Source organism: Triticum urartu, chromosome 2 (genome assembly GCF_003073215.2).
Source record: "Triticum urartu cultivar G1812 chromosome 2, Tu2.1, whole genome shotgun sequence".
Taxonomy (NCBI): Eukaryota; Viridiplantae; Streptophyta; class Magnoliopsida; order Poales; family Poaceae; genus Triticum; species Triticum urartu.
In genome coordinates, this window is record NC_053023.1 from 495,323,433 (window position 1) to 495,334,867 (window position 11,435).

Below are 11,435 nucleotides of genomic sequence, written 5' to 3' on the forward strand. Positions count from 1 at the left end.
TGCTTGCCTTGCCATGACTTGCACCGTAGTGAGTGCATCGAGCTCGTTTACATGCCTTCGTGAGTTATAATTTCTGCATGTCTCAGTTTTCACTAAGTCTGAAAACTGATTGTGTTCGAGCTATGTTCGTGAGCTCGGTAGAGTATTTTGTGAACCCTTTTGGTCCCAGGTCACTTTTGGTGTTTTGTTAAGATTGTTGAGTAGCTCCATGCCATGTTCTTACTTGTCATGTTCAGGTTTCGTTTCATGTTGTTTTGCTGCTCTGAAGAGGGCTTCGTGATCTGAAATTTCAGGCTAGTGTTAATTTCACTAAGTCTGGAATCTGTTTTGCGTTTGCGTTTTTGCCATGCTTGTTTGAACCTCTTAATGGATGAATTTGCCTATGGCTCACTGCTAGTATTTTGTTAACCATCTTGTGTACATCACTGCCATGTATTTTTTTTTCATGATTGGTGGCTGTAGCATGTTCATTTCGTTGCATTTAGGAGCCTACTTGCTGTATATCGCAGATCGGTTCGTTTCGTAAAACGCTCGCCATTTCCAAACCGTAGCTCCGATTCCTATGATCTTTATATCGTTTTCAGGTGATTTCTTCCCCTCCATCCAGTGGCACACTTGGTTTTCCAAGTTGAGGCCAAGTTCATGCATTTTCTGTAACGTCTTGCATTTTGCATCCCGCATCGCATCCCGCATAGCATACCGTCTTTGCATATTATTGTTGCCCTTGCACGTGGTTGATTGTATTCTTGTTGCTTGTTGGTGTTGTTGGGTAGAGCCGGGAGACGATTTTGCTAACGAGGAGCCCGTTGAGTGTGCTTTTGAGGATCCAGTCAACGCTGACAGCTTTGCAGGCAAGATGATCATACCCTCGAAATCACTACTATCTTTGCTATGCTAGTTTGCTCGCTCTTTTGCTTTGCCACTGCTACGATGCCTACCACTTGCTTGTCAGCCTCCCAATTGCATGATTGAACCTCTAACCTACCATTGTCCTAGCAAACCGTTGATTGGCTATGTTACCGCTTTGCTCAGCCCTTCTTATAGCGTTGTTAATTGCAGGTGAAGATTGGAGCCGTTCCTTGTTGGAACATTTATTTACTTGTTGGGATATCATTATATTGCTATGTTATCTTAATGTATCTATATACTTGGTAAAGGGTGGAAGGCTCGGCCTCTCGCCTAGTGTTTTGTTCCACTCTTGCCGCCCTAGTTTCCGTCATATCGGTGTTATGTTCCCGGATTGTTGCGTCCCTTACGCGGTTGGGCTATAATGGGAACCCCTTGATAGTTCGCCTTGATTAAAGCTTTTCCAGCAATGCCCAACATTGGTTTTATCATTTGCCGCCTACCCCCTTTTCCCTTGGGTTTCCGGAGCCCGAGGGTCATCTTTATTTTAGCCCCCCACGGGCCAGTGCTCCTCTGAGTGTTGGTCCGAACTAGAGCCCTGTGCAGCGCCACCTTGGGGAAACTCAAGGGCTGGTTTTAGTTGTACGGATTGCTCATCTGAGTGTGCCCTGAGAAAGAGATATGTGCAGCTCCTATCGGGATTTGTCGGCACATTCGGGCGGTGTTGCTGGACTTGTTTTAACCTGTCGAATCATCTTGTTGTACCGAGATACCGAGTCTGATCGGTGTGTCTTGGGTGGAGGTCTATTCCTTCGTTGACCGTGAGAGCTTGTTATGGGCTAAGTTGGGACTCCCCTGCAGGGATTGATCTTTCGAAAGCCGTGCCCGCGGTTATGGGCAGATGGGACTTTGTTAATGTCCGGTTGTAGATAACTTTAACTAAACTTAACTAAAATGAATCAACCGTGTGTGTTACCGTGATGGCCCCTTCTCGGCGGAGTCCGGGAAGTGGACACGGTGTTGGAGTTATGCTTGCGCAGGATGTTCCTTTAGCTTCTCGCTCGTGCTTCGCCTTCTCTTCTCGCTCTCATTTGCGTATAAGTTAGCCACCATATATGCTAGTCGCTTGCTGCAACTCCACTTATATTGCCGTACCTGTCCTATAAGCTTAAATAGTCTTGATCGCGTGGGTGTGAGATTGCTGAGTCCCTGTGGCTCACAGATACTACAACTCCAGATGCAGGTCCAGGTGTTTCTGCTCCGGTTGACGATTACGAGCTCAAGTGGGAGTTCGACGAGGACTCTCAGCGATACTACGTGTCTTTTCCGGATGATCAGTAGTGGTGCCTAGTTGGGGTTATCGATTCAGGGCCTTGTCGCATGTTGGGGGTCTTTTCTATTTTGGCACCGTAGTCGGGCCATGAGTGATTTGTATGATGGATGTTATTTATGTACTTTGATGTGACGTGGCGAGTGCAAGCCAACTACGTTTCTCCCCTTTATATTATTTATGTACATGGGATGTGTAATGATTTCCCGACTTGCGACATTGCTTTCAATGCGGTTATGCCTCTAAGTCGTGCCTCGACACGTGGGAGATATAGCCGCATCGAGGGGCGTTACAAGTTGGTATCAGAGCTTCCCCGACCTTAGGAGCCCATTGCTTGATCGTTTTAGCACGAGTTGTGTCTAGAAAAATGTTTTGAGTCACTTAGAATTATATATCGGAGAGCTAGGAATTCTTTTTTACTTCCCAGTCTCCTCATCGCTCTGGTAAGGCATCCTGACGTAGAGTTTTGACTCTTCTCTTCTCAAATTTCACAAAAAAAAAATTTAGGATCACGCGAGTATCTTGGTTTTGTTCCGATGGTTTTGTGACGAGAACATTGTTCTTGGTGCCTCCTGTCATTTAGGGGTTGTGGCAGTGTCCCGGGGAGTTGAGCTCCGAGGTGTTGTCGTCACAATTTAGCGTTGCAATTCTGGTATACTTGAGATATGTGCGCGACATCGAAAATCTCCTTTATGCAGTTCGTTGGTGAGATAACCTCGACGCCACCCAGTACTGGGGCGGGAGTTCGGGAGTATCGCCATAACTTGTATAACGGATGCTTTTCGAAGGTTGAGATAGATGGTTTCCGAAGGTTTCTTGGTTATGTGTTGAAGGATGGATACAGCTGGATGTAGGATTGCTAGCTTGAGTGAGATATTATGCTCCCCTGTATCCCCAACACCTGATTGCATAACCGGGAAAATTTCGGGAATTTCATAGGTGGGAATTCAAGTAGCCTTAGGATATCTTTCCGACAGATGTATGATATGAAATTGGGGTTCGACGTCTAGTGGTTCGCCTATTCACGGTCGATTTTACAGTGGTCTCGTTGTGTCTTAAAGAGTCCTTGGCTATGCTGACTCGGGGACGCTTCGTATGTCATGTGCACTGCCTTGTACATGATGGTGCTGTACGATCGAGCCCGTGTAGGTCCCACCACGAAAACTTCGGACGAAATTTCTATCATGTATTTGTTCCGGCTTATTCCGCAAGCCAACCCTTGGTTTTATTTCGAGTTGTGGCATTCGTTTTGCTTCGACGTCATATGTTGATTCCATCCCTCGTTGTTGTACCCCTTCTACCTGATTCTTCGTGGCTTCGCAATTTAGGAATATGTGACCACTTCAAGAGAAGTGCATTCGTTCATTTTGTTCGGATGTGAAGACTTTATGTTGCAATTTTCATTCCGTTGGATTCAGCTTCAATATTTGTCTATTTGTGTGCTAATGGTGGTCAACCTCTTCAGGATGGCTCCCGCTAAGAGCACCAGTCAGAACCAGAATCAAGATCCGCCACCGCCTCCACCTCCTCCAGAGGCATGGCAAGCTGTGATGGCCGCAACCAATGCAAACACTCAGCTGATCATGCAAATTCTCCAAGAGCGCAATCAAGGCAGTCAAGGGAATCAAGGCAGCAACCAGGGTCACTTTGCTACACTCAACCAGTTCCTTGCTAACGGGCCAAAGACTTTCAGTAATTGTGTTGAGGCAACCGATGCTGACGATTGGCTTGTGGATCTGGTAAGCATTTTGAGTGCAGCTAACGTCAGGCCTGAGGACTTTGTCAAGTTCGCTTCCTTCCAACTCAAAGATCAGGCTGCAGAGTGGTTCCAGCAGTACAAGGATTCCAGAGGTGGACGTTTGATCACTTGGGATGATTTCCGTCAAGATTTCCGCGCTCATCACATTCCTCAAAGTGTGGTTGAAAGTAAGCAGGAATTCCGCAATCTGAAGCAAGGCTCTTTGTCTGTCTATGACTACAACAAGTTGTTCCAGAAGCTCGCCCGTTTTGCCAAGCAGGATGTTCCTGATGAGAAGAGCATGATCTATCAGTTCAGGGGTGGTCTTCGTGAAGAAATTCAGCTCGCTCTTGTCCTCTTCGAGCCGTTGAGATACGATGAGTTCTACAACATGGCACTGAAGCAAGAGGCTGCTCAGTTGAGGTGTGATGCTTCCAGGAAGCGAGTCAGAGATGTTACTCCGTCTTCCTCTACTCAAGTGGCCAAGCAGCAGAAGTATTGGCTTCCTCCTCCTCCGTTCCGTCAGCCGTATCAGCAGAAGAGCAAAGGTGGCAGTGGTTCTTCCCACCCACCCAACCCAGGCTTTCAGAACAAGTCTTCGTCTCAAGCTCCAAGACCGAGTGCTCCGTATCACCGTCCGCTTTCAGAGGTCACGTGCAACAAGTGCCAACAGAAGGGTCACTATGCCAACAAGTGTACCAACCAGAGGCGTCTTCCTCCTCCTCCTCCTGTCAGATCGGCAAGTACAGCTATGGTCAAGCACAATCCCAAGCATGCCAAGGTCAATATGGTGAATGCAGCTCAGGCAGAGGATTCTTCAGATGTGATCATGGGTAACCTTCCTGTTAATGATATTCCTGCAAAAGTTCTTTTTGACACTGGTGCATCGCATTGTTTTCATCTCGAGACCTTTTGCTTCCGAGCATGATTTTGTTACTCAAATGTTGCCGAGACCATTGTCTATGACTCTCCGGCCAGCCTCTTGACATCTCGAGTGTGTGTTCCGGATGTTACTATCACTTTGGGCGACTGCAAGTTTCTCTCTTCTCCGGTGGTTCTTGTAATTCTGACATTGATCTTATTCTTGGGATGGACTGGCTCTCTAAGCACAAGGCTCAGCTTGATTGTGCAGCCAGGCAGATTCAACTGACTCATTCGTCTGAGGATGTAATTGTCTTTGCCGCTCGGGATAATACCATCCGGTTGTTTTCTCTCAATGAGAAGGGTGAATTGGATGCTATTTCGCAGATTCCGGTTGTTTGTGAGTATCAAGACGTTTTTCCAGAAGAACTCCCAGGGATGCCTCCAAACCGGCCGGTTGAATTTGTTATTGAACTTGAGCCCGGTACGGAACCTGTGTGCAAACGTCCCTACAAGCTCGGCCCCGAAGAGTTGAAGGAGTTGAAGAAACAACTCGATGAGCAAGAAAGATTGGGTCTCATCCGGCCTAGTACTTCTCCGTGGGGTTGTGGTGTTCTTTTTGTGAAGAAGAAGGATGGATCGAGTCGACTTTGTGTTGATTACCGTCCAGTGAACAAGAAGACCATCAAGAACAAATACCCACTTCCCAACATCAATGAGCTGTTCGAACAACTCAAAGGTGCCCAAGTATTCTCCAAGCTTGATCTCCGTATGGGTTATCATCAGATTCGTTCGTGAGCAAGATATTCCCAAGACGGCTTCAACAAGCTTTGGTTCATATGAATACACCGTCATGTCTTTTGGCCTCGCCAACGCTCCTCCGACGTTCTCTCGCATGATGAACTTCATCTTCAACGCCTACACCAATGACTTCGTTTTGGTCTATCTCGACGACATTCTGGTTTCTCGAAGAACAAGGAGATCATGCCAAGCACTTGCGTTTGGTTCTTGACAAGCTCAGGGAACATCAGTTCTACGCCAAGTTCTCCAAGTGTGAATTTTGGCTCGATGAGGTTCTTTATCTTGGTCATATCATCTCTGCCAAGGGCATTTCCGTGAATCCTGAGAAGGTGTCTGCAATTGTGAATTGGGAACCTCCTCAGAATGTGAAGCAACTCCGCAGTTTCCTCGGTCTCGCAAGCTATTGCAGAAGATTCGTTGAAAACTTTTCTAAGATCGCCAAGCCTCTTTGAAATCTTCTTCAGAAGCACGTCAAGTATGTTTGGTCTCCGAAGTGTGATATTGCTTTGAACACTTTGAAAGAGAAGTTGATCACTGCTCCAGTTCTGACTCCGCCTGATGAAACCAAGCCGTACGAGGTCTTTTGTGATGCCTCTCTCCAAGGTCTCGGTGCTGTACTGATGCAAGAGAAGAAAGTTGTTGCTTATACCTCTCGCCAGTTGAAGCCTAATGAGAAGAACTACCCCACTCATGATCTCGAGTTGGCGGCAGTTGTGCACGCTTTGTTGACTTGGAGACATCTTCTATTGGGAAGGAAAGTGGACATTTTCACTGATCACAAGAGTCTCAAGTACATCTTCACCCAGCCTAATCTCAACCTCAGGCAGACTCGATGGGTCGAAATGATTCAAGAGTACAATCCGAGTATTGAGTATACTCCAGGCAAGGCAATGTGATTGCTGACGCTTTGAGCAGAAAAGCATATTTGCACAGTCTGATTCTCAAGCCTTATCAACCCGAGCTTTGTGAAGCTTTCCGCAAACTTAATCTGCAAGTTGTTCCTCAAGGTTTCCTCGCCAACCTTCAAGTCTCTCCTACCTTAGAAGACCAGATTCGCCAAGCCCAGCTTCTTGATGCTATGGTGAAAAAGGTGAAGATTGGGATTGCCAAGAGTCAGTCCAAGTACAAGTGCTACCGCCTTGATGACAAGGACACTCTCTTCTTCGAGGATCGAATTGTTGTGCCCAAAGGTGAACTTCGTAAAGTGATCATGAACGAGGCTCACAACTCTCTCCTCTCCATCCACCCTGGTAGTACGAAGATGTATCAGGATCTCAAGCAAGCTTATTGGTGGACTCGAATGAAGCGCGAGATCGCTCAATTCGTGAATGAATGTGATGTCTGCAGAAGAGTGAAGGCAGAACACCAAAGGCCAGCTGGTCTCCTCCAACCTCTTGCCATTCCAGAATGGAAGTTTGACCACATTGAAATGGACTTCGTGACTGGGTTTCCAAAGTCCAAGCGTGGCAATGATGCTATATTCGTTGTCATCGACAAGCTCACCAAAGTGGCTCACTTTCTGCCTATCAAAGAGTCGATCACTGCAGCTCAATTGGCGGAACTCTATACCTCTCGCATTGTCTCTCTGCACGGTATTCCTCAAGTGATATCTTCAGACCGTGGCAGCATCTTTACCTCCAAGTTTTGGGATTCTTTTCAGAAGGCCATGGGCACCAACATTCCGCTTCAGCACTGCTTTCCATCCCTCAAAGAAGCGGTCAAGTCGAGCGTGTCAACCAGATTCTCGAAGATATGCTCAGGGCTTGTGTGATTCTCCTTCGGCATGTAAGTGGGAGGATTGTCTTCCTTATGCTGAATTCTCGTACAACAACAGTTCAAGCAAGTTCGGGCAAGGCCCCTTTGAAATTCTGTATGGCAGGAAGTTGTCGTACACCTCTCAACTGGTCTGAAACCGGTGAACGTCAGCTGCTGGGTAATGACCTGATCACAGAGGCAGAAGAAATGTGCAAGGTCATTCGTGATAACCTCAAAGCAGCCCAATCCCGCCAGAAGAGCTACTATGATAGTAAGCACCGTGATTTGGCTTTCGAGATCGGAGATCATGTCTACCTCCGCGTCTCTCCTATGAAAGGGACTCGTCGCTTCGGTATCAAAGGGAAGCTTGCCCCCAGATACGTCGGGCCTTTCAAGATTGTCAACAAGAGAGGCGACCTCGCCTATCAACTCAAGCTTCCTGCAAACTTTGCCAATGTTCATGATGTGTTCCATGTCTCCCAACTCCGAAAGTGCTTCAAGACGCCTGAGCGCACCGTCAACTTCGAGGACATTGAGCTCTAAGAAGATCTCTCCTATCGTGAGCACCCAGTTGCAATCCTTGCAGAGACTGAACGCAGAACTCGCAACAAGTCAATCAAATTTCTCAAAGTCAAGTGGTCACACCATTCCGATCGTGAAGCTACCTAGGAACGCGAGGATCACCTCCGTTCTGAGTACCGGGAGTTCTTTCAGTCCTAGATCTCGGGACGAGATCTTTTCGTAGTGGTGGAAGTGTTGTAACACCCAGATAACTTCCATATTTGTATCCAACTCTTGCTGTTTCCGGTGTTAAGTTATATTTAATTTCTCGGGTTCGGGTCTTTGTCTCCGTGTGTTGTTCGTTTTCGTGCATCTCATATCATGTCATCTCGTGCATTGCATTTGCATACATGTTCATCTCATGCATTCGAGCATTTTCCCCGTTGTCCGTTTTGCATTCCGGCGCTTCGTTCTCCTCCGTGGCCATTTCTAGCTTTCTTTCGTGTGTGGGGATTAAACATTTCGGATTGGACCGAGACTTGTCCATGCGGCCTTGGTTTACTACCGGTAGACCGCCTGTCAAGTTTCGGGTCATTTGGACTTCGTTTGATACTCCAACGGTTAACCGAGGGACCGAAAAGGCCTCGTGTGTGGTTGCAGCCCAACACCCCCCAAATTTGGCCCAAAACCCACCAAACTCTGCTCCATGTGCTAGAGCGTTCGATCACGATCGCGTGGGCGAAAACCGCACCTCTTTTGGACTCTCCTAGCTCCACTTATGCCTATTTAAAGGCCCCCCATTTTCGGATCTCGTCTTCCTCCCCGTCCTCCTCCTAAAAAAACATCAGATCCCGCGCGCCGCCGGACACTTCGCCCGCCGACGGACATTGTCCGCCCGATCCGTCCGGGCCAATCCCGCGCTGCCACGTGGGCAAGCGCGCCCACTTCGCCGCCGCCGTCCACCGCGGCCCGCCGAGCCCGCGAGGGGCCCTCCCCGGCCCGTCGGCGCCCGCCGCCGCATCGCCTCACCGCCGCCACCTTCCCCGACGCCGGCATCGCCCGCCACCGCAGGCCCCGGCGCCGACCACCGCCGCGCCATTGCCGGAGCTTCGCCCCGCCGCCGTCGGTAGCCGCCGCGACCGCCGCCGCCCGCCACCGGAGCCGCCGCCCGCCCGCGACCTCCGCCGCCGTGCGCCGCCCCCCCCCCCTTGGCCGGAGCATCGCCAGCCCGCTGCCGCCCCTCGCCGGAGTGCTCGGGCTCGCCGGAGCTTCGCCGGCCCGATCCGATCCGGTTGGACCAGATCCACCGGGTCAGCGATCCAAACACGCCTCGCCGCGCCTGAACCACGCCATCCCGCTCCAGCTCGTCCCTTGTTGACTTTTTCGCGGAGGTAAAATTCGTCTAAGTCCCAGATCTCAGATCCATGATGCCCTGTTCGAGGCCTCGTAACTCTGTAACCGTAACTCTGATTTGGGCGTACGATATATCAAAATCTTCGCCTCGACATGTAAATAATTTCATTCCATTGCATCATTTGCATTTGAGGTCATCTTGTTGCCCAAAAATGCTGTTAGAAGGAGGCTTCGTGAGTTAAATTGCAGATCCGTTAGTTCATCATGCACTTTTGTCATTTTTGCCATGTTTAATTCGTGCATGATATGCCTGTGCCCCTTTGGGATGAATTGTTAAGCATTTTGTCTTCTTTCCAGAGGTGCCACCCATGCATTTTTAGGATGTGTGTGTTGTCTTGTGCAAGCTTGCGAAGAGAGGTACCTGAGATTGCTGATTTCAGGGACTTAGTGATTTTCACTAAGTCTGGGATATTTTAGTTCATGATGCTATATGTCCAGCTTGTTTCCTAGTGATCCGTGCCTCTTTTGAGGATGATCAGTAAGGGAGTTTTGATATTTATGTTATGCTCTATCCATCCATGTCTTTGTTTGCATATGTGGAGTGCTCTAGGTTGACTCAATCGAGCTCAACTTTTGCTTCGTTGTTAATCTGGGCAGATCGTCAACTTGTTTGCGATTTTGCCGATGCTACCGTTAGTGTTCCATGCATGCTATGCCTTTGTTCTTGCCATGTGTAGCTAGCATATTGTGCCTTCTTGCTGGATATATGCTTGCCTTGCCATGACTTGCACCGTAGTGAGTGCATCGAGCTCGTTTACATGCCTTCGTGAGTTAAATTTCTGCATGTCTCAGTTTTCACTAAGTCTGAAAACTGATTGTGTTCGAGCTATGTTCGTGAGCTCGGTAGAGTATTTTGTGAACCCTTTTGGCCCCAGGTCACTTTGGGTGTTTTGTTAAGCTTGTTGAGTAGCTCCATGCCATGTTCTTACTTGTCATGTTCAGGTTTCTTCATGTTGTTTTGCTGCTCCGAAGAGGGCTTCGTGATCTGAAATTTCAGGCTAGTGTTAATTTCACTAAGTCTGGAATCTGTTTTGCATATTCTTTTTGCCATGCTTGTTTGAACCTCTTAATGGATGAATTTGCCTATGGCTCAGTGCTAGTGTTTTGTTAACCATCTTGTGTACATCACTGCCATGTATTTTGTTTTCATGTTTGGTGGCTGTAGCATGTTCATTTCGTTGCATTTAGGAGCCTACTTGCTGTATATCGCAGATCGGTTCGTTTCGTAAAACGCTCGCCATTTCCAAACCGTAGCTCCGATTCCTATGATCTTTATATCGTTTTCAGGTGATTTCTTCCCCTCTATCCAGTGGCACACTTGGTTTTCCAAGTTGAGGCCAAGTTCATGCATTTTCTGTAACGTCTTGCATTTTGCATCCCGCATCGCATCCCGCATAGCATACCGTCTTTGCATATTATTGTTGCCCTTGCACGTGGTTGATTGTATCCTTGTTGCTTGTTTGTGTTGTTGGGTAGAGCCGGGAGACGAGTTCGCTAACGAGGAGCCCGTTGAGTGTGCTTTTGAGGATCCAGTCAACTCTGACAGCTTTGCAGGCAAGATGATCATACCCTCGAAATCACTACTATCTTTGCTATGCTAGTTTGCTCGCTCTTTTGCTTTGCCACTGCTACGATGCCTACCACTTGCTTGTCAGCCTCCCAATTGCATGATTGAACCTCTAACCTACCATTGTCCTAGCAAACCGTTGATTGGCTATGTTACCGCTTTGCTCAGCCCTTTATAGCGTTGTTAGTTGCAGGTGAAGATTGGAGCCGTTCCTTGTTGGAACATTTATTTACTTGTTGGGATATCATTATATTGCTATGTTATCTTAATGCATCTATATACTTGGTAAAGGGTGGAAGGCTCGGCCTCTCGCCTAGTGTTTTGTTCCACTCTTGCCGCCCTAGTTTCCGTCATATCGGTGTTATGTTCCCGGATTGTTGCGTCCCTTACGCGGTTGGGCTATAATGGGAACCCCTTGATAGTTCGCCTTGATTAAAGCTTTTCCAGCAATGCCCAACATTGGTTTTATCATTTGCCGCCTACCCCCTTTTCCCTTGGGTTTCCGGAGCCCGAGGGTCATCTTTATTTTAGCCCCCCACGGGCCAGTGCTCCTCTGAGTGTTGGTCCGAACTAGAGCCCTGTGCAGCGCCACCTCGGGGAAACTCAAGGGCTGGTTTTAGTTG